The following is a 24,435-nucleotide window of genomic DNA, read 5'->3' as shown; positions in this document are numbered from 1 at the left end:
CACACGAATAAGCCAGTCCTAAGCACGTAGACAGTCACACACGCAATACCCATCACCGCACCACCCAAGCTCACAGGCAAGCCCTTCCGTGTGCGCCTGTGTAATTTGATTTACTAGCTAGAGCTTGTTGTGAGGTCTGAATGAGTTGGGTTTTTTTGTCGTCGTTTTGTTTTATGCTTGTTTTGTTTTGAGACACTGGACAGATCACACCAAAAGCCTTTACAAAGTTACACTGTAGCTTTATTTTATTTGGCCCTACATAAGTTTCAGCAGTGGGTTAAGAATTCTACTTCCAGGAGTCCTCTGGTTTTCTACGGAGTCATAGTTAGGACAGTTGCTTCTGGCTTGCCATTGCTCTGCCATTTCCATTTTCTCTGTCGCCCACTACTCCTAATGATTCCTATAGCATTTTATAGTCATTTTAGAAGTGAGAAAGTATTGCTGAGAGAACCCCTTAGAAGAGTTATTTTAAATGTGGACAAGAGGAAAGACATTGGGTTTGCGGACTCTGTAAAGTGGATAGAATTATTTGTTGGTTGAAAGCACCTCGGCATTTCAGAAGATGTACCTCCCAAGTTTTCTTTACAAATCAATTTAATTCATTGAATGTCTGTCCAGTGGGAGGGGTCCTGGAAACTAGACCTTGTTTTGATATTGGTCCAGGATCTAACAGATTAATGATTTACTGAGAATTAGCCAGTATTTCACATGCAGTCAACTCAGTATCAACTCGCATCCAGGTCGACTTGACTATCACACTTAACAGTTCAAATCTGGGGAATTGCATAACATTATAGTTTAATCAGTCTGAAATACAAAGTGGCAAGTCTGTCTTCTCCTGCTCAAAGTCTTCTTCCCTTTCTTTGTTTCCCCCTTCTTCCCACCTCCAGGGAAAATATCTTAAAATCAAGTTTTCCTTGTGAGAGTTTGTTTACCCCAACTTCTGTTAAACTAGACGAACACTCTCTCATCAGCTTTCTAAACACTCTCTCATCAGCTTTGTGAAATGGTGCAAAAACATCTTGGAATCTAAGATGGCAAAATAAACCTGAGCATATGGGGGGAAGACTTCGTTGTTAGGAAATAGATTTAAATGTTTAGCTCACACTTCAGCCTTGATGCCTCCCTTACTACCCTCTCTTGCTTCTCTCACTGCCTGCCCCTGGCTCTTGGGTACCCACCTCTATTAGCAAGCTGCTTCACCGGCATAAATTATGAAAGCATTTCAAGCCGGCCCTTTTGATAAGATAAATCAGAGCTTTTCTCTTTTGCATGTTTCTGCTTTCATTCCTATTGAAACTTCCTGCGCCATGCTGCAGTGTCTTTCTACAAACTTACTCTCCCCATATAAACTATGGAGGTATGTTTTTAATAGGGAGAAAATCAGGTAATCTTTTTTCAAGAAGATGTACAGGTTAAGGATACAAAATATTTCATGGTTACTTGTGTGAGCTTCCAAATTAGCTGCATATAAAGTGTTTTAAGTTTTTTTTTTTTGGCTGTCACTGGCTGGCAATACTCATTTTGTGTGTGTGTTGGTTTGAAAAGCAGGAAGAAATGTAATGAATTGAGTGCTGTCAGAGATGTCTTCTGTTTGAACAATCTGCGATGGGCTGAATGGCAGGGACTCCCTCATCCAGTGCAGGTGCAGTAGAGCTGGGGAAGGGGGGAGGGGGCTCCCTCTGTTCAGTCAAAAAGCACCATTCTCCACAATAGACCACACACTGACAGCCAGCGTGACATCAACTCACACTTTCATACTTTTCCCCCATCCATAGTTCTGAGTTCACAAAGTGGCCATACAGTAGCCTTGGTTAGGTTCCTTTAATGAACATTTTGTGGTTCCTATGACCAACATTGAAATCTGCTCGGCCCTGGGAGGAACAAATAGATTTTTAATCGTGAGTTCCAAATCAAAATGTTAACGCTATAGATATTTAAAGTTAGCTGGTCTGTCCACCTCTCTCCTAATGCCAATGCCTTCAACAGCCCCCAGAGGGTAGGAAAACTGAGTTAAAAGTTCTTCTAAGAGCGACTTAGGTTCCAAGACGCTGTTTGCTGATGTCCCAAGAGAGACCAAACAGGAAAAGAGAGAAGGCACGGATTTCATGTATTTATTTAAATTTAAAAGGACCTCTAGTATTTTATTATGCTGTGTGAGAGGGTTAATCCTGCAAATGCACGGACATTAATCTTGTGGAGTGGAGTCTGTCTGCTTTTGAATTGGTTTTACTGGGGAGAGGGGTGGGAGATAGAGAAGGGAGGTAGGAAAGGCAGCAACTGTTCCAAAACTCTGGACAAAGATGCGACCACCCTTTGGCTGTCCCACCGCTGCAAGGGCTGGACCTTCCGAAGATTTCATTTCACATTTGTTTAAACTCCGGCCTTGGTGCCTCGAGTTTCGAATGGAATTGTCCAAGGAGGGAACGCTACTAGAGAAACTATTCCCTTCTTCCCGCCACCCCCCACCCGGTTCCTATTCCTCTCCGCTCCCACCCCCTTCGCCAACTCACAGTCTGGGATCCGAACACTTAGTAGAAAGAGGGAGGGGCAAGGAAAGAGCTGTGCGGCGAGTACTGTTCCCTCGGCGCCGCCGCAGCGCGGGGCGCGATCCCAAACCGCCCTGTCACTGCCTGATTTCCCTCTGTGCGGGGACTGAAGCGTCGCGCCGAGGAAAATTGATCCCTGTTTGCTTATTTTAAAAAACCATGTAGCCGTACAGGTTTTCATCATGGCAACAAAAAATCAACTTTCTAGCTCTCGGAACAAAACCTTTATCATTCGCCTAAACATTGTTCAGTAGGTGGGGATGGGAATAGGCAGACCTCCAGGGCAGCGGGCACCGCATTCCACACCCCCGCCCCACTCCCACCTCGCGCATGGAGGCAGAGTCCAGGGTCCGGCGCGGGCAGGGCAAGGGGATTTGGTGTGCAGGGCGAATAAAGGCCAAGTTCTTTAAAACCTCAAACACAGGGAGAGATGGGTCTTACCATCTCTGTGGAGTCCTTCGCTTGTGACTGCAACGAGTTGAGTCGGGTGGCCTGCGTTAAGTATGCCTGCGGCGCCTACTAAAGTCTGGGCCTAGGAAGAGAGGCATCTCCCTCCTCTCCACCCACTGCCCGCCGCTACTTGATAGCTGCCGCGTCTTCTGGCAGGTTACACACCCACAATTAATCTTTCTTATTAAAGCCTCCATTCTGTACCCAAGGGGCGACTCAAACCTATTTAGATTTCCTTGGTTGGCTGCACAAATTTAAGTGGGCAAAGAGTTATAAACCTAATAACAGAAGGCGAGAGAGAGAGTTATTTGAGTAGAGAAGACGTAAGATTCACTAGGGGTGTAAGGACGCTGCGGGCCTTGCCTGCCCCAGGCACCTGCCTCGGGGTGCACGCCAGGCTCTGGGAAAGGCAGCGAACCTCCCGCACACACACCTAACGCAACATCCGCACACACACCTACACCCCTACCCTTTCGCTCACAGGTACACTTTCACTGAGATTGCCTCTCCCGGAATTCTTCTAAACCCCTCCCAGAAAGGCATTCTCCGAGCATCCCAAACCGGGGAACTTCCAGAGAACCGGGGAAGGTTTGCACTGTTCGGGATTAATTGAGAATAATTAACACTGGAGACCGTTAATCACCACTTTGCTGCTCTCACCCTCCTTTCGGGTCTGCTGCGACTGCCTCTCTCGCTCCGGCTGCCTGCGCGGGTGTGTTCGCTGGTGAAAGTGAAGACGTCGCGGTAGCTGTCACCCAGTTCGGCTGTACTTTTTTAAACGCTCGCATATTGTTTGATTACTAATTCGAGTTAATATGATCTTTATGGCAACATAACAGTGGATAATTGGCCTTTTTTTCTGAACAACAATGTAAATCACAATCGCTTTATTATTTAATAACGTCAAACGCTTCGTTGGATTGGCCCCGACCGAGAAGACCTTTTCTTTCTAGACAGTGTTGTGGAGGAAGAACAATGAAGATCTAATTGTGGAGATTTCATAAGTTGGCTCCCGTAAATGAACAGCTTAGATATGGAAGTTCCAGCAGATGTGGGCACTATTCGCCGTAGAAACTCTACCCCCACCCCCCATACACACAGCCCAAACACTCTATTGGAGGTTTTTTTTGTGGTGATGGTGGTCCTCAGATCCTAGCAACCACCTAAATCTTCCAGTAGCAATTAGAGCTTTTTATCGGGCTTGCTCTTCAGCCCTTTATATTACCGAGTTAGCATTAAGGCATTGAGTCCACACACCAAATTAGCGCAACTCCCAAAGAGCCACAACCACTAATGCTCCCCTTCGGTCACTTTGGTTGTTGGACATCGAGAGTACCTGCCTGGGGCTTTTTTAAAAGTCTTATTTTGTTTTGATTTTTAAAACGGATTCACCCGAGCAGTGTCTTGGAATATACTTGTTTCAGGCGAGTTTTGCAAGAGACACAAGCCATTATTTTGCAAATGCCTGGAAGAGCAGATGAAACCTACAGACCCCTCAAATGCAGACCGGCGATGCTTGGAAGGAATGGGTCCCCGTGCTCGAATGAAAGATTAATCACATTTGCCCCCAAAACCTCAATTCTAACGGTTCTCTATCACAGCTTTTGACGTCGCTGGAGGAGCGCTGTCTCTGGGGTCTTAAGACTTCGGAGTCTTTTGCAACTGGAGAACCCCCTACCATTTGTACCATTTGGAATTCGGGTCAAAGAGAGAGACTCCGAGTCTATGACAGGTTTTGTTTTTGCGTTTGCCCGCCTCTCCATTTTATTCAACTTCCACTGCCTGTCGGGAGACAGAACAATTCGCTCCCCCCCCCCTCGCTTCTAAGATAAACTGGAGGTGCGAAATGCTTCGCCTGCACACGCGCCCTCGGGGCCCCTCTCCCCTCACTCCCTGCGCACTGTGCAGCTGTCCTCGGCCCAGACCTGGGTGGACCCTTCTCTCTTCCCACCCGCATTTTAAAAGCATCACATGGACCATTCTAAAGTCATGCCCACATTTTCGGCCACCTTCCAATTTCTTTCCGGTTCACTCTCCCCCTTTTCTGAGAACCTAAAAAGTGACAAGGGGGAAAGTCGAGGAATTTAGAGGAGGCAGTGGATTTTCAAAACTTACTCCCACCCCTATCCCCCGCCCTGTTAAAAGTGTATTTTACCACAAGGAGTGCATTAGGAAACTTTCCCTAACAGGAGTTGGGCGCAGTGTTATTCTTCTCCAGGGGCCCGCTGGCCTCCCCGCCCCCGCTGGACAATGCGCGCTTTGAGGCTCGGTGGCCTGCAGGCAGCGGGAGACGAGGGGACTGGGCGGCCCTCCTCCAAGGAGCCCGCAGCTGGGGGAGCGCTGGGCAGGGAGCAGGGCCGGGGAGGCGGGCCACGCAGGAAGAAAAACCATAAAAGTACAATTTTCCTCCCTCCAGCCCTCCACAGAGACAAGCTTTGAGGACTTGGAGGCAGGGTGGCTGGGAGGGGGAGGTGAGAGGTTTTGCGTCTTGTTTCTTATGTCCCGCCTCCTCCCCATTCAAACATTTTATTTGGACACAAAATTACGAATCCTAGATTTTCTAATCCCTCGCTCTCACTCTGGGGCACCTGGTCTGTGATTAATGATATCTCAACCCAGATCTTTAACGCTCAGATCGACCCCGGTGCTCACTCCCTGGCTCCAACCGGTCTACTCAACGCCATACCCTTCCCCGCACTCGGGGTGCCGCGCCATGGTAAAATCTCCCTGCCGGACACTCTGGGACACCACTTACTAGTTTGGACTTTTTCACCCAAAGAGAACACCACCAGCCCCCCTTCCAGGCGCCTTCTAGAAGAGGACCTCTGAGTTCAGCAGAGGCCCTCAGAGGGTTACCATATTGATGGAAGCGTTCGTCTGATGTTTTAAAACGTTTACCAAACGGGCGCGTCAGGGCCACGTGCTGTGCCTTCGAAACGCCGCGGCGGGCCCTGGCTTTCAGAGGCGCGGAAGCCGGGTCTGGCATGGACGGGAAGCTGAAGCTACTGGCGGGCTTTAGGGGCCCGCGCTGCGCCGCAGGTCTGGCCGCAGCGCTGAGAGAAGCGAATTATCTGGAGCGTGTTTGATCTGGGGCTGCGTAGTCAGCTTCTGCTTTATTTGTTTGTTTGTAATCTCATATTTAGCAAGCTGGGACGGTGGCAGCAAGGGAGAAAGGAAGGAATGGAGGAGGGGGCTACGCGGTAACCACACCCCTTCCTAATGAGTTAATTTCCATATTCGCGCCTCCCGCATCTAGCGCCCTCTTTTTCCCGACGCTACCGTGCTGTTGCGTCTTGCGCAGCGCGGACGCCTCTACTCTGGGTTGAAATGAAAAAGCTCGCGGTGGGAGCAGAAAATTGGTCTATTGATACATTCACTCCGAGTGTTGATCTTGGCATCACCAGCAGCCGGCTATTTCTCCTCCCCGCCCCCCAAGTGGGGAGTACACGGATTGCCGAGGGCTTGCAGACACCCAGGCAGGCAGCAGACAGAAACCGACATTCCTCCCGTTCCCCCGCCTCCAGCTGTCCGACCCCTACGTCCCTTTCTTTTTACTCAACTCCAGATTTTTTTTTTTTTCCTCTCTCTCTCTCAAAGTTAGGGCAGTGAGAGCCTGTCGGCATTGAAAGGGGACATATAATCCCAAACGAATGAACCAAAAGTGAAAGTTTCAAACTAGACCCTGGTCCTGGTCGAGGAAAACGTGATCCTGCACTCGAGGGAGTGTGGTGGCTCCAGGATGTGTATGTGAGCGAGAGGAGAGAAACTCAGTTTGTGTGACGGTGCCTGGAGTCTGAGTCAGCTCAAAGTTGTGGCAAGACAGTGAAGTTTTGAAAGAGCCCTGAGCAGGCAGCTCGAGGCGGGCTTCGAGCTGCTTCTAACCTGGATTCCTATACATTCTTGCGGTGATCCTGCTCAGGAAATTGGAGAAATAGACTTTTACAATTGCTCGCCTCCCCCCATCGCCACCACGCCGCCCTCCTGACTTTGCCGCGCTCGCTAGGGTGTGGGCTCCGGCGCGAGCTCCAAAATAGCTTGCTTGTCAATTGCGAGCTGTAGCAATATCAAAGTGAACTGTCCCAAGTAACTCTTGTCTGGAAGCTGGGAAGAAGCTTAAGCAGCTCGCTTTAATGATGATTTGTAGCTCGGCGAGGGGCACGGACAGCAAACACCCCGCAGGTGTGTGCCGTAACACCGCCATCCGGACTTGAATGTAGATTACTCTGGCGATCGTTTGATCGGCCCTTTGAAACCCTTTACAATTGCCTGTGACGAACGGCCAGTCTCAGTTTTTCTCTGAATAATGCCTTGAGGGTAAGTCCTCCGGGCTTTTAAAGAGCTCTAGGATTTTTTTTTTTTTAAGAAGAAAAAGAAAAACGTTCGATTTTAGTTTAGACATCGTCAACTTTTAGTCGCTAACAGGCATCACTCAAGCCATTCAGTACTTAATGACCGTTACTTTTGCTGTCTTCCCAGAAGCCATATATTTTATATATATATATATATATATATAATATTTACATTGAGTTAATAAAAAGGAGAACGAAGATATTAATTTTTTCTTTATTTCCAAACTGCCCTGCCTATTTATAAATGTTTGTGTGGGTGTTTATTATAAACATGCATTATTACTATTAATGCCATTGTTAATCTTGTCTTAATGCCTTCTCTGTTCTCTATGACTTACATCTGTTCGGACAAGTGGGAGTTTAACTTAGACATTAAGACTTTCCAAAGGAAAACTACAGCATTTACCCCCACTCCCCAACACCTTCGCACCAACCCCCATCACCAAAATGAAAAAGGTGGTGCTGTTCAACCTTTAATATTTACTTAGAATGCTTACATAAGGGGAGGAAAAAGGAACTTTTGTCTGAAACGTGCAACAAGCGGCACTTTGATTTCATAAAATAACTGTCAACAATTGCAATAGCTTATCAAACTAGGGTAGGGGGTGGAGGGTGGGAGTGCAGTTGAATTAAGGACCCATTCCTGCCACTTCAGACTACAAAGGGTTACACATAAATAAGTGCCACATTTGCCTATTGCAAAAGTTTTCTCGGTGTTTTCTAAGTCACAACAGGGGAGGGGGAAAGCTGTCGTTTATTATCCTGCTCTGGGCAGGAGCAGACCCCAGTACCAAGAGGCTCTTAGCTTTGGCCGGCAGAAGAGGGGTAGCCTTTCAACAGCAGCCCCCTTTGTTCTCCCGATCTCTTTCCCAATTTCAAGCTTCACTTGCACATCCCAAGTTTGTGTGTTAATGACGCTATTACCATCTGGCTCGCCCTACTTTCCAAAAGATATAAATCTCCTAGCTCCATTGCCCGCATTATCATTTAAGTGCCACCATAGCCAGAAGAAAAAGATGCTTTCAAGACTCCAGATTCTCTTGCACTGACTACCCCTGGCATGACTATTCCACTATATTTATAGACTATACATTGGGTGCGGAAGAGCTCCTTCAGAGAGACCTGATTTCCCAAGAGCTGTCCCTCCAAGCCAAGGAAGACATGCTTCTGGGCGAAAAGAAGGGTTCAAAATGAATTTTCCCTTAAAATATTTTTGTTTTGTTGGCAGCAGGCAGATAGTATGTTCCAATACACTTTTACGTGGTTGTGCCTTCCTTTCTCCCTCTTAGGCTGGTAAAAGTTACGGTGCAATGCCCAGACATTCAAAATGTGCCATTCTTCAAATCCTATTTTGAGTGGGGGAATAGGTTGGTCTCTCTGTAGGATGGGGGCAGGGGTGAAAGGAGATAAAAAGAGCCCCGTGTGGCAACTTTTGGGAACTGGGCCAACTGCATCCTTCTCTTAAATCCTCACTTTTATAATGCCTGCATAGATGTGTAGATATTGTGGGATTACATACTTCTACCTGTAGATCTGGATCCACCTCTTCTTCCCTGGATAATCAGTGGTTTGTGTGTTTTGTGCTCAAAAGCTGAGAAACTACAACAAAAAGAGTTGGGCTGGCTTATGCAGGGCTCCACAATGACTTCATTTATCTGGCCAGGTCCAAGTGAATAGAGCACAGCCCGTCTGGCTCTAAACACGTGGGCTCTTGGTCAGACCCCTAGCTGATCCAAACAGCTAATTTCCCTGTGAGGGCTTCTGTCTGTGGCCCGAGACTGCCATGTCCAGGGGGCATCTCTTTTCGTTGTGAGGCTGTCTCTCTTCTTCCCAGTGCCGTCTTCACAAGGGCAAGTTCCACTAAGATAAGCCAACCCTACAGGTTGGAAGAAGAATCGGAAAGGTGAACTTCCCAGGTTCCTAAGAAAAGCTCTTAAAATCAGCAGGATTTGAGATTTGAAAAAATAATCTTGTTGGACTGAGGAAGTTCTTTAATGAAATACCTTCTTTTCGAGAGATGAAAGAAAATCACTTGTTATGTATTCCTAATACTTTGAACTGAGCACAGGGATGCCTAAAACAGTGATTAATTTATATCACGCTGGTGGAGCTGTTTGCACGCAAAAGCTGCTTTCCTCCCACTTTTCAGTTCACTTTTCTGCTTCCCCCCCCAAACTCAAAAAAGATCTTGTTTAGAAATGTGTATCCCTACTTTTTCCTTTTGAGAATATTATCGAGTTGATATGAACAAATTGCAGAGGATATACCATTTAAGTAAGATGCACTTTTAATCACTGATCATTAAAATGGTTATGTTAAATATACTCAATTACATGCATGACTTAACTCTAACAGTACTTTCTATTCTCCCAGCTGCTCACGTATTCCTTAACGATAGTCTGCGGTAGAAACTTGATTATGCTGAATTCATACATTTCGATGGATTTCATCAGCCTAATTAATGCCTCAGTGTGGTCCTGGGGTCTTGAATGAACCCTTTACTATGTTTGAGGTTAGAGGCAGTGTTGGAATGTAGAAGGTTTTTCTTTTTTAGTTACTCCTGAGGTACTTGGGGAGTCCACTAGGCAGGGTAGGTAGCAGTGGTTAAACGGGAAGACTATGCAAAGCAAGGAAACCCATCCCAATGGCAGAAAAAAAAAATAAGGCTAATTCCTCCTTCTTCCACATAAATATTTTTGGATTCAATAGACAATCTCCAAATATGTAGGGAAAGAGGAAATACCACCTCTCTGTTGTACCTTAAAACTATACTGGAAAGGGAACGTTGAAAATAGATTTATAACTGGTGGCTACATAAACTTACTTTGACTCAACAAGGCTGTCCCTGCTCCCTCCCTTCTTGCTGCTCCTGTAACTTTTAGACTGCATTTCTCCTCCATTTCTACTTTCATCTTTCCCAAGAAAACACTCAAGGCCATAGTCCTGAGAAACTCCAGTCACCCCCCAAGTGGGTGACTGCCAGTCTTTTCAGGTGTAAATTAACATTTGAATACATCTCAACCCTGCTGACCCTTACCAACGACCATCATCCGGGCCTCAGCAGAGTAGCAGCTAATCTGCACCCCCACAACTGGCCCAGTGGACTGAGGTCAAATTTACCAAACCCCACCCCCAACAAAAGAACCAAAAAGTATTTGTATTGATTACGAGTGAAATCCTGATACTTGTCTATGTCCGATGAGATACCTGTGGAAGAATATCATTTAAGACATAGTTTCTCCGTCAAAGAAGGGTACCGAAAGAGGAAGGGGGAAAAAAGAGAGAGAGAGAGATAAAGGCTTCTTGGTTCTTTAAGAAATGTCCCAACGTGGGTAGGTGAAACCTGAAACTTCCTCCCTAGTCTGAGTTCCCAAAGACAAACTGTTCACCCCAGCAGAACTTCCTTGGGGAGGGGTCCGCAGACTATAGAAGCAGCAGGGTCACAGCATCCCTCGACATCTAGCTGATGGAACAGGAAGGATTTCAGATCTATAACCAAATTACCATCTTGGAACTTGGTGCTTGTTATGCTAATGTAATGACTTCTGTAGTAAGAGTATATTTTCAGGGTTGGAAATAGCTTTTTAGAATGCTTTGTGTAATGACAGACAAAATGTGCCAGCGATGGTGGCACAATACTCCTGGCAAACACCCTGGGCCATTTTAACAGATAAATGGAGACCCAGAATGTTTGTGAAATGAAGCCGAGAGGGAGCTTGGTGAACTGGTGAGAAAGCAGGTGCTGGCGGCAAGAGCTCTGCCCTGGTAAAGATGCTCCTGCAACCCCCCACCTTTTCTCTTGGACCGAGCTGAGTAGCAGCAGAGTGCACTGCTCAGTCCCGCGGGGTGGGTGCCTGGGGAGGGAAAAAAAAAAAAAAGTGTTTCGTAAATAGCGCTGCAAAGAAGCAGTTACCTCCAGCTCATGCTTTGTGTACTCCTAAGTTTAGATTGCAGAGAGTAAGGGAAAGATATATTTCCTGTGGGTGTTTGGGGGGTGGGGAGGGTATGCAAGTTTAGACAGAATTGAACAACTTAGAATTTTAGAGCCATATATGCTGGGGCTGTCCACTACAGCTTCCGTATCCAGTGTATCATATCTCTGCACTGTGTGATTAAGAATTGAGCAAATTCTCCAATTTATAGTATTGACCTCATGTGGTTTATGTTTTGGGAATCAAGGACAAAATAGTTGAATGTGCCATATTTCTTAAATAAATAAATACTCTTCAGTGTATAGGGCTGAGATGAGATCAGTCATTTCCCGGAGTTGTAATAAGGTAAATTCAGACACTCAAGTATCCCAAAAGAGAACTCTTTTCATCAGTTACCTACCTTTGATGGACATCAGCTAGGTCACTCACAGCCTGGTTATCCTGTGCCTAGTTCTTCTCTTCTCTGTCCTCTGCTACCTCCTCCTCCCACCCACCAATGGCATTTACTTTGGAAATCAGTGACTCAGTTCCTAGAGGGGTTTTCACCCGTTCTGTGTGACATAAGTTCCAAATGTCGATTCGCAGCTATGGAGAAGCCTGTGAACTATGATAATGGATAAACTCTACTGTGTTACAGTCCTGTTTGGGGCTAGAGCAAGGTTGCCAAGACATAGCCTGAATGAGTTGGGGGCTTCTGAGATCTTGTAAAATGAGGCCAATTTGAAATGTTGGCACTGAATGCTGAGCTTTTTATAATAGCACATGTTGTCCCGTTTTCTTCTAGAGTTGAATAGGAGCAAAATACCTGGCTGGATGCAGTGGTTCTCTGATGACAAATGAACTAATTAGAAGTGGTGTTTCATAGCTTATCCCAAAGATCTTAGTGGTGGTAGATGTGGGAAACGCAGGCTCCAACAGCTTTAGATCTACAAAAGAGAAGTTTTATGTATCTATTGTAAACTGAATTTGTCTCACCTAGCTTGTTGCTGTTTGATCACCTCTAGTACTTTTCTTCATATAGATGGGTCCAGGTAGGCTAAGGATAACTAATATTTACTACACCAGCTTGCTGACAGAGCCAATTCGTGAGTCAGAATACCTTTCACCTTTCGCGTGTAATTGATTTGTAGTACGCCTCATTCAGGAGGCTCGCTAGCAAGGTTCTTCCTGAGATCAATTAACATGTTTATCACATAATCTAATCTACCAAGTGGGACAGATTCCACAGTAGGGCTGCCCAGTACCACTTCTTAAAAAAGCAAACAACAAAGCAAAACAAAGCAAAAAACCCAAGGTGAAACATGTCATTGAGTTCGAAGTCCAGAATGGTAGATCATAGTTAAAGGGAGAGGATACAGATAAGGAAGGATTATATCTTCTTCATGGCAGCATTTGTAGGTGGCAGATTGTAGAGAAGGCTGGGAGCGCAGCAAGACTGACGTTGAGGCAGAGGAGTGTCTTGCCAGAGATTTATGGGTTCCTGCTACTTACAATCAGATGCCATTCAGTTACTTTTGAGCCAAAGGATTTACATACTGGCGAACTCCTGATCACATTGATGGGAAGGATCCAGGACTTCAAGGGACAGGTTTTGAAACTGCTGGACATTTAGTTTCAGATTTTAATTGAAATCTGAATTGCTCATAGGTTTGGGGAGAAAAACACCTCATTTCAAATTCTGTTACAAACTCTAGAAGAGCAAACAAACTTAGATGAACTTAAAAATACCCTTGAATTCTAGACCCCAATACTCAGACTTCCTGTTGATGGAAGAAAAAAGGGAGCACTTGGTCTCTATCCAGGAGAGAAGTCTGTTCTCGTATCTCCTTGGTCTCAGCAATCAGTCCTCAGCCATTCATAGAGACTATGACATATATGCTGTCTGCATAGTATTTTTGGTCTCATGTCATCCAAACAGCACATTTTTCAAACTCAGAAATGCCAGATCATGTTATTTCTGTGGTAAGGGGTTGCTTAGGACCTGTGACAGCTGAGTTTTTCCTATCGATTATATGACAATGTGGTTCACTTACAGAGTTCAGGGAAATGAGAAAAGCCCTCAGTTTAACAAGAAGATCCTTAATTCAAGTGCTGTGTTGTGTTAATAAAAGAAATTTAAACTTAAGTTGGAGAAAGAAGAAGAGTGAATTAAATTTTGAACCCAACCTTTGTAGCTAAATCAACATTCTAAGAAGGCCGTAACTGATATTTTAATTGAAATCTTATGATTAGGTAACTAGATTTGTAAACCTCACAAGAAATCATATCTTAGATAGAAAGTTCATGTTTAAATCAATGTATATGTTTAAAATTGCTTCTAAATTTAAAACACAGAGTCCAAAATATTTAAAAAAAAAATCAAAGGGTGCTTTTGTGAATGTGTCTGTGTTGGGAGGAGGGAATGTTTATAGAGGTGATAGGGTAAAAACACTTTAAAAGATCCTTTTCAGATCTGTCTTAAGTTCTGAAATGACTTAATATGCACACATTCTTCCAATGCCTCCACAGGTAAAAATCTCACTATTATTTATCTTGAGCATCAATTCCTAATAATTTTCTCTGTCTCAGGATACAGACAGGCATGCAGAAGTAACTAGACATCCAACACATGCCAAGGTCTTGGGGGCCCAGCATTTCAAACAAAAGAAAACTCGGGTAACAGGACTGTTAATCAAGGGCGCCTGAGACCACAGACACGCGTACCCAGAAGGGTTAATTGGAGGAAAGCTTAGAGAGAGGCTTCCTGGGAGTAGCCTGTGTGAGCAACAGGAAGAAAGAGAGCAAGGACTAGAGCTGACTGGGCTGGTAGGCGCCCTGCAGTCCCTCACAGAACGCATTCCCTTCTTGGGGGGCAGAGCACGGCTTGATAGGGAAGCAAACCTGGAAAGCTATGCGCTGGGCAGTCACCTACATCCCGCCTGCCCCCCCCCACCGCCCCCGCCCCACCGCCTCTGTTCATCTGCTTCTTTATTACATGAAGGCCATCCAGCATGTTGAAGGCGTGATTATTGACAATTTGTCAGCTCGAATTTGCTGTTGGCAGTAACTTTTCATGACATTTCACTCTCGGGCACTTGAGTCTGGGGATGAGGAAACTGGTGGTGGGAGGGCATTATCCCTTGGCATTGCTTCTCAGTGAGAAATGGCAGGTAGAAGAGGGAAAAGGGACGTTCATGTGACTCCAGTCCTTCCCATCCCAGGAGCCATGAGGATGCAGGGGAGAAACTGGTTCTACCTCCTAGAAACCTCTGCCTTCTCCACAGTTCCTTCACCAAAGGATCCCTCACGTCCCCCCAGGAATGTGTATTGTTGGGCCCACAGTTCATGTGAGCAACCTGGGACTGAGACCTGAAGTTACATTTTTTATTTTGTTTTGTTTGCCATTTATATTGTATTTGTGGAAGCAGATGACTCAAATGCCCAGGGCCGGGGCCCTTATTCTAAAGTTGAAACCTGTACCTTAGTGCCCCTCCTTTTCCCTTCCTCTTCCTGGCCTGGTGGGGCGTGGGGGTGGGGTGGCCAAGGGGCCGGACTGTCCTGCAGATGGAGCAGCTGGACCAGCTGCTCTGGGGCAGCTGCTGTGCCTCACCCCTCCTTTCCAATAATCATGAAAATTCAATTTCAAAATTTCTGTCTTTAACAATTTCCCAAGGAGCCTATGAAGGATGCCAAAAGAGAGGTCTTTTTTCAAATGGTCCTGTCCTGGGAGCAGGCGGGCCCTGGTCAAGTTGCCTCAGACGGTGCTTCTCGCAGCAGTCCAGGGGATGGTGGCCGGGAAAGACTGCTGTGCCCACCTGGACCGAAGGAACAGCTCTTGGCAAGTGGAAAGGCAGGTTAAGAAGCTAGGGAAGGCAACTAGCCCTTCTGTCATCCACGCTGCCCCTGGAGCACAGCCAGTCTAGTCCTGGGGGTGGAGCTCAGAAGCAAGTGGAAAGTTCTCTCTCTTTTCTCTCTTAATCTTACAATTCCTCACTGACTTTCTTCTCCCCGCTCAGCTCGCTGGCCTCTCAGCCTTGATTCCAAGAGGAAAAATATTTCTATATCAGCAAGTTTCCTTCTGTCAAAAAGCTTCCCTTAACAGCTCTTTCTCCTTTGGGTGGAGAAGTCAGCTTCTGGGTCAAGAGGAGGCTTTCTCAAGTGTTTTGAGAAACTCAACAATAGATGCGCATGCGCAAAGCGTGGTGGCTGCGCTCCTCTGCTCCTCTGCTCATCTGGATGGGAGCTCCGACAGTGGGTTGCTAAACATTCTTCAGACCCAACCTCAGAGTGGTGTTTTTCGCCGCCTCCAAAAATTTAACACGTGATTAGTACCAAAGATGCCCCCCCCCCCCAGTAGAATCGATGGAAAGAATACAGCATTTCTTGGAAATTCTAGGTGGGAGTCAGGACCTGACTCCTATGGCCTTCACTACTACTACTACTACTACTACTACTACTACTACTACTACTACTTCTTTTTTGTTTGTTTGTTTGAGAGAGAGAGAGAGAGATCGCAAGTAGGCAAAGAGGCAGGCAGAAAGTGGGGGAAGCAGGCTCCCTGCTGAGCAGAGAGCCTGATGTGGGGCTCCATCCCAGGACCCTGAGACCATGACCTGAACCGAAGGCAGAGGCTTAGCCCACTGAGCCACCCAGGTGCCCCTGGTTTTCACTTCTTAATCATGTACCACCATCTTCCTAAATACCAGCTTTCTTTCCTATGAAACCACTGGCTCCTCAGCAAACCTGGTACTTTTCCCCCTCTCCTTAAATTTTTATCCCTTGCTCTTTTTTCCTCTGGGGCCCTGAGCCAAATCTCAGAATTAAATCACAATGCCATGACAAGTTAACAGGAGAAAATGGGGGCTGTGCTGAAAATATATGATATCGGAGAATAAGTGTTACAACTGAATGCAGCTGCAATGTGGCACTTTGGGGTATCAGCACTGAATTCCACATTTTTCTATAGGCTTCTATTTATTTGATTTTCAGGATCCACTGATTCTAATAGATAGAAATTAAAACTGATGTAAATTAGAGAAATGTTAAAGAAAGACCAGATTAAGCCCTTTCTATAATATATATATTATATATATATAATATATATATATATATTATATATAGTACATATAAGATATGCAGCCAGCATATCTTATATAGTCTATGATTCTTTAGACAGACTCTTTCATACCACTGGAAACCTAGATAGGCTAAAACTCAAAGCCCTGCTTCTTGGTCTTTAATTATAAACCTGGCAGAGTGGAACAATGTACCAATTCTAAGAAAATCAATCAGTGTGTCCTAGCCATAACAAATCAATAAAAACAATTGCTGGAAAAAAATAATATTAACACATGCCCTTGTTACCATCTGACAGAAGTCCCTAAGAATTTTTTTTTAAGATTTTTATTTATTTATTTGACAGATAGAGATCACAAGTAGGGAGAGAGGCAGGCAGAGAGAGAGAGAGGAGGAAGCAGGCTCCCTGCCAAGCAGAGAGCCCGATGCGGGGCTTGATCCCAGGACTCTGGGATCATGACCTGAGCGAAAGGCAGAGGCTTTAACCCACTGAGCCACCCAGGCGCCCCAGTCCCTAAGAATTTTGAAGCTTCCTATAACGCATATTATTTTACTGCTTTACGGCCTGATTTTGTAGAATTTCTGCTCATGTGACACCTAAAGTTGTTTCCTGAAAGTGCGACGTGAATGAGTTTTGCAATCATTTTATACCATGGTCTCAGATTAACTGTGTCTCTAAAGCTTTGAATATGTCTACTTGTGTGGACTTCCAATATCCTTTTCCCCTGTGAAGGGGCCTCATAGTGTAGTAGAGAACACACTAGACTAGAAATGCCAAGCAGGATCTAAGGTCCCAATTTAGGCATGTAAGTAATAGTTTGTATGTAACGCAGTTCAAGTTTTTGGGCTTCAGAGTTCACATATAGAAAGTGAAAAGCTAGGACTAGGTCATCTCTTAGGACGCTCTCAGTCCCTATATTCTGTAGTCCTGTAACATACTTGTGAACTTTCAACCTAAGAAAAGATCCAGGTCTACGAGTTACTGAATAAAGTATCTATTTCACCATCCTTTCAGCAAAAGTTTATACAGAAGATTGACAAATGATTTTTGTTTTTTTCCTAAAAGATCCTAAATTTGACTAGAGGAAATCAAGCGAAGAGACTTGGCATTGTTTTCTTGCATACAAATGAACCATTGTCTTACTCTTAAACTTCTTTTCCTTTTCAGATCCAACTTAGAAATAATGTTTCACTCAAGCTAAGGCTTGTGGTTTAGGAGATTCTGGTCTGGCTTGCCTCATTTTAAGACTTCTATCATCTCTTTTCAAAACCTGAGGAGGACCCCATTTCCTGTATGATAGTTCCTCATGCTTTGCCAGCCTCCGGGTCTTTAGGGAAGCTTGCCAAGAGTCCCCGACTGGGAAGGACAGTCTGAGTTCATCATAGAGAATGAGCTGGCCCCACAGTTGTAGTGATCACCAACATGGTTGCCCACTTTGCAATGACAAAGAACCACACCATCTAGTTGAAGGACCTGTGTGTTAGCAAAGTGCAATCGGATCACCTGGCAAAATCACTTCAAAATAATCTCTGATCTTCCCTTTTACTGGCTGTTTTGAGAACAAGAAGGGAAATTATATTCTGAATTATATTTTGTTTCTTAAAAATTAAGATTAATTAACAGATACTTGGCTTTACGTCCATTCTGTTCTATGAATTTAGTGGTGATTACAAAATGGTCAAAATAGGTCACAGCAAAATGAACATTCAAGATTAGGTTAGAACATACCTCTGAAATTTGAAATGAATTGGTATCCATTTTTGGAATGTCAGTTACTACATTTCTATAATTCATCATTTTTTTTTTCTTGGCTTAGAGTCAAGATGAAAAATAATATTTGGACCAAAGACATTGTTTGTTATATAGCCATTGCTTTTTTAAAATGCAAATCTACTCTCCCCTCACCCTTGCTTCATTATTTGTGCACGCTCATGCTCACACATTCACACACACACACACACACACGCACACACACACACACCCCAGCACCCACATGCTGGAGAGAGCCCTTTCAAGACATCTAGGACCCCAGTCATGTACGAGGTAGATGGGAAAATTAAAGGAGGGGCAGAGCAGCAGCAGCACTAAGAGTTATTGGCTTCGCTTCAGAAAAAATCATTGTATAGTACATAGGTATTTTTAAAAGCAAGTATTATTATGATTAAAGAATATTTCCTTCTAAATTATTACAATTCCCGTCTAATTTCAAGTCGCATATAGGAGCCATTTTAAAGTATTTTGTATTACAATCTGTCACCAAAATGCAACTAGTAAAGTCTTAAAATGTGTATAGGTTTACCCCCTGGGGAATTAAATTTTAATTTATATGACTTTCTATTGTTGTGGAACTTTAGGACAAGTTAGTATTTGATATTAACATGGAAGAATATGCTGTAGAGCTTTTTTAGTTTTAATGTGCATGGCTCGAAAATAAAGTGTACCTTGCATTTTTTCCTCCCCACATTCTTTTGTTATAGTATTTTTGTGATGTTGTTTTTCACGTACACATATTTTTTTATTAAGTCACTTGATAAAAGATAGAATATGTAATAATAATAGTAATAGCCCCTTGCTTTTCTTCTAGTTTTATTATTTCAAGTTAAGCAAAAATGAACACTTTTCTTTCAGGAAAAAAATATTGAGTTTATTTTTGAGGCAAAAATCATTATTTAGTTATGGTATTTTTTCCCCTAATAGATTAGCATTTATGATGGATCTTATTTCAAAGCTGATTATTCTCAAAGAAAAGCAGAGAGTTATTAGATATTCCAAGTAAATTATGTTGTTTAAAAAGTATTTTAATACATTATTCAAATTCTCAGCTATTGGAAAGGAAAAAAAAAGCAGTATCTGTTCCAAATGTGAATTTTGCAGTTTGAAAGACCTTATAAATTCCAATCTCATTAGGACAGCAGTAGAAATCAGTATCAAAGGCATACACAATTTAGAACTCCCTCAAATTTTTTTTTTAAACTTTAACTGTGATAGGCATCTCTGCAAGGTAGGTTTTAACATATTTTTTCCTGATTTTTTTCCCTCCTTTCAGTAAGAAGGATAAGCTTTTAGAGTACCCAGTCACCGTGGTAACTGCCAAAAAAATTCTCCTGAAGTTTGAAGAGGTCAGCTAGCAGGGTCAACAACTCTGGCCTCTCTCTGAGCTCGGTCTAGCATGCCCCAGCCTGCGGTTGGAGTGTCAGGCCAGATCTGACCCTGGGAGGTGGACTATTCTGGCTCTGATATAAATTTTTTGAGTCAGTTCATGGCCTGGACTCTCCAGGTGGCCTCCAAAATCTATTTTGACCCCCTGACCCTGTCTCACGGAGGCATAGCATCCACCCTAAGTAAGGATTTAGCCGGGAATGACAGCTCTCCACTGAGTGTTATTGGGGACAGTATAAACAGTTTGGAAAGCAAGGAAGGAGGTGTGAGTGCTAGAAATCATTACAAGCACATTAAAAAACAACCTAAGAAATCGTCCTTTGTAAAGAAAAGTTTAAAATATATATTTGTTACATAATTTTTATGTGATCTGGAGGATTTTTTTAATCTAAGAGAAGTTTTGAATACCCAGTAAACCATGCATCTTTCTTCTTTTATATACTCTGTTACAAATATGCAAATAAGATAGCCTGGCTTGCAACAAAATAGGCACAGCAGAAATGTAACATATACAGAAAAAGAAGCTAGTTATAAAAAACATTAATAGAGAGTTTCTAGGACTTTAAATACTAAAATATGTTTGTGTGTCTTGATATGTTTAAAATGGGAAAATGAGAAACCTTACAAAAACAAGTGTCTGGAATGGAGATACACCGGTACCACAGGCCAAGTACCTTGCTACTTTGTAAAACAAATAGCCAGTATACCTATTTGGATACAGATGAGATTAAATTATAAATATGGAAGGTTAGATCTTAAAGCACAAAAGGGGGAAAAAGCCAATAAAGTAATAGTGTCTCTGAATTAACTCTGTATTTTCAACAGTTTAAGATACCAAAAGCTTGAAAAATAAAAATAATGTATATAAATCATCAGTGATTCTTTCTTTTTCTTCTTCTTCTTCTTTTTTTTTTTTTTCTCCAGGATGCCACCCCGAAAGTTTTATTTTCTTCAGGAACGTAGAGTTCTCTTTGAGAGTTCTAGCCTGTGAACTCAGTATGTAAATGTGGTCATCAAGCAAGACGGAGCTGCCAGGAGGAAGATTTTGAATTTTTCTCTTTCCTAAAACCCTTCCCAGCATTCCTTCTTCTGGGGGTGCTTCACTTGAAGTCTTCCCCTTTCCCAGCACTGCTGAAAATGGCTCCCAAGCAACACTGCAGCAGCTAAACCGATTGTACTGTGAAGTTGTTGAACTGGCATTTCATCTGAATCCTTTGTAAAAATTAGATTTTCAGTAGGGGTGAGAGTTGTTTTGGGAGAGAGGACAAGGCTAAGGGGAAGGAGAGGGGGAGGGGATGAGCAGTTTTTATACATATATATACTCTTTGTGTTTGAAAGCCTCTGTGTCTTGGCTTCTCACTATGTTAAATCCCTATTATAAAACTTATCTTCACAAAGCCTATTATAGTATTCTGAGAACAAATTGGACCATGAATAACTTAGTTGGAAGTGTAGATTATTTTCTACTCAGGGAAAGTTAGAGATGACAACAGCTTAACTAAAAGAATAGTGATTATTCTTAAATAGATGGATTTCAAAGTTTCACTCTTGATAAAGAGTACCTTTGATATTTCCCCTCTTCAGACTCATGTTTCCACTTTCTTTGTATTAAGAATTGTCCTAGTGATTACACTGTCCACCTAATACAGCATGACTCTGACTGGTGATCTTTTTCTTACAGGTTGTTAACCTGTCAGAGAGGTGAGCAGAAAGACACTCGACTTCCTATTGATTAAATGTATGGTTCCAAAGTGGTACCTGTGCTAGACATCAGATTCTCTGTGAGAAATAATATCTGGCATAAATCAAAATTTCTCAATTAGATAAAATTATTATTTAAAAACATCTTAATCTGTTTAATGCCCTACAGCTTACAGCACACTTCTTAATTCATAATTTTGTTTGATCCTTGGAAGACTGTTATGATATAAACAAATAATATTAATCTCATTTTACCAAGGAGGAAGCTGAGTCACTTGCACACTGTGATCTAGCTGATAAGTGGAAGAACTGGGATACCAACTCAGATTTTCCTAGCTTCTGGTTTAAGTGATTAACCTGTAGCAATAGGCATTTAAATTCCTTTTGTGTCCTACACCCCTGAAAATCAAGATTTTGTATTAAGGAGCAAAGTTTTTATATTTCGCAGATACAGAAGTTAAAGGACCCGATTGAGAAAAATTCTGTTCACTTAAAAGTAAATGTCATGAATTAGTGTTTTCCCTCGTGTGTGTGTGTGTGTGTGTGTGTGTGTATCACTAGTCTTTCAGAGGGGAGAGTCTTAATTTCTAAAAGCCAAACGTGGGCAGCCCTATGTAAACTAACAACTGCCTGGAATTTTTAAAATGTCCTTGAAAACCATAAATTGTTTCAAAGTAGAATGCAACAACAAATAAGCCTTTAGAAGCATATTCTGCCTATGAAGTACTCAAGAGCATGGCATTGATCAAATTCTAGATTGTTATAAGTGAAGTTCCCCCCTTTTTTCCACCCAGTTTCACTGAGATAAAATTGACAAAATTGGAAGATATTTAAAATATATGTCCTGATGATTTGATAAACATAAACATTGTGAAAGTGTTCCTCTACCTGCTTCATTAACACATTTATCACGGCATGTTTATCTTTTTTTGTTGTTGTTGTTAAAAACATTTAAATTTTACTCTCTCATTTCTCTCTCTCTCCTTCTTTTTTTAAAGATTTTATTTGTCAGAGAGAGAGAGCACAGGCAGGGGGAGCAGCAGGCAGAGTGAGAAGCAGGGTCCCCACTGAGCAAGGAGCCTGAAAGGAGACTTGATTCCAGGACCTTGGGATCATGACCCAAGCCAAAGGCAGACGCTTAACCTTAACCGACTTAGTGACCCAAGCATCCTTAAGTTTTACACTCTTAGCAAATTTCAATTATTCACTACCATGTTATCAGCTAGAGTCACCATTAGATCCTCAGACCCATTTTCAACTGGTAGCTGAACATTTCTACCCTTCTACCAACCTCTTCCTAATTCCCTTACTCCCCAGTCTCTGCCCTTCTAGTTTTTATAGACCAGTATCTTTTAACATCTTAGCAAGTTGGATAAACAAAGTTGTATAGGACTACTTTTGTTTCCCTTTGGTTTTTATTCTTCATATTAAAAAAAAAAGTTTGCGAAATAATAAAGAAAATGTCTAGTTGAATTGCCATTGCTGTAAACTATCTAAACAAATCAAGAAATACAAAAAGATGCCATGTGATTCTTCTTAGGTTTTTAATTGCATTGTTTTAATTATGTAATGAAGGCAGTGTGGATGTTAATACAAAAATTATTTATTTCTTAAATTGTATGCACTTAAATTAGTCATTTTATATATATTTAATTAAGTTTTTGTCCTTAAATTATGCTGGCAGCCAGATAAATCCAGTCAAGCTTCTGGGATTAGATAAAATGAAAAAGTATCCAGAAAAGGAATAGCAACTTTTCTAGCTGGATGTTGCATTTGTCAGTTTGTATCAATAATGACATGTATAATAACCTTTCTTGTGCTAAGGTTTGTCAATTCAAACGTGACATTAGACCAAAGATTATTCATTTTGACTTGGAGGTTGATACTCAAGGTTCCAAATTCAAACTTCCACTGTCTTCTCTACTAATTTGCAGATTAAGAAATGACAAAATAAGGACTCTCATATTAACACTAATATGTTTGTTTAGATGGCTTTGCAATTTTTAAGTTTCTTATTATATTACCAATTTCATTTAGTTTGTTCATGTGTGTCTTTAACATCTATCACTGTCCAAAACAGGTTTCCCTCTTCCTGCCCCTCCTCCCTCCCTTCCTTCCGCCTCTCCTCCCTCGTTTCTTTCCTTCTGGTCTTCTTTACTCCTTCTGTTAATCCTGGGTTTTTAGGTAATTTTGTTTTAAAATGTAGAGCAGCTGGGTGTGCCCCGATGGCTCAGTCCTTGGGCTTCTGCCTTCAGCTCTGATCTGATTCCAGGGTCCTGAGATCAAGCCCCACTCAGCGGGAAGCCTGCCTCTCCCTCTCCCACTCCCCCTGCTTGTGTTCCCTCTCTCGCTGCATCTCTCTCTGTCCAATGAATAAATAAAATCTTCAAAAAATTTTAAAATAAAAGGTAGAGCAGCTTGAGCCTTAAGGGGCTTACTTATGCAATCTGATGCCAAACTGATAAACAGCACAAGAAATCATTTACTTCAGTTAAACTTGTAACGAGTCAGAGAACCCTGAAGTGAAGTATAATATCAATGGTTCTCTGACAACCAAAATTCAATCCTGAGGGAACAACTTTTAATGTTATAGATTCTGGTAATTTTCCTCCTGTGCTGTCTTGATATAGTCTTTCTAGGTCATTTAAGCTATCAGATAGTTTTCGGTAAACTTCTCATGTTGCAAAAGAAGATGAAGGAGGAGAATTATTTTAGGAATCTGAAAAGAAATCTTGTCATATTTATATGTAAGTAGATAGAAGCACCATGGAAAACATTGAAAAGCATAAATAAAGATCAGAGATTCCTCATTTTTTTAAGTCATCCCTGCCCAATATACTGTGGTAGCAAAGATGTGTTCCCTCCCTCCCCTCCCTTCTTGCTTCCCTCCTTCCCTCTCTTCCTCCTTCCTTCCTTCTCTTTCTCTCTCTTTCCCTCTTTCTTTCTCTCTCCCTCCCTTCCTTCCTTCCTCTCCCCCCTCTCTTTTTCTTTTCTTTTCTTCCTTCTTTTCTATCCTCTTTCTTTCTTTTCTCTCTCCCTTCTCCCCCTCCCCTGAAGTTGTGATTGGCCTGGACAGAGTAATATAATTTTGACAAAATAAGATGTTACCCTAAATGCTACAAGAATTTTTTCTGGTGACATTTTTTTTTTAAATTATTTTTAATAAATGTCCTAGTGCTTGCTCTTTCCCTGAAGTCTGATCATCAGAGTATGGATTTTTTTTTTAATATTTTATTTAT

General features: G+C 42.7%; 1 long non-coding RNA gene across 1 annotated transcript in view; it reads left to right on the top strand.

The window, feature by feature from the left end:
- The window catches only part of LOC123940619, a 43,223-nt gene extending 21,045 nt beyond the window's left edge, over window positions 1–22,178 (top strand). The window contains exon 3 of the long non-coding RNA XR_006818090.1: window positions 20,420–22,178. This is a non-coding gene — a long non-coding RNA (uncharacterized LOC123940619). The remainder of the gene's footprint in view (window positions 1–20,419) is intronic.
- The last annotated feature ends 2,257 nt before the right edge of the window (window positions 22,179–24,435 follow it).

Source organism: Meles meles, chromosome 4 (genome assembly GCF_922984935.1).
Source record: "Meles meles chromosome 4, mMelMel3.1 paternal haplotype, whole genome shotgun sequence".
Classification (NCBI taxonomy): Eukaryota; Metazoa; Chordata; class Mammalia; order Carnivora; family Mustelidae; genus Meles; species Meles meles.
The sequence above is the reverse complement of the archived record's forward strand: the minus strand, read 5'-3'. Positions and strand labels throughout refer to the sequence as shown.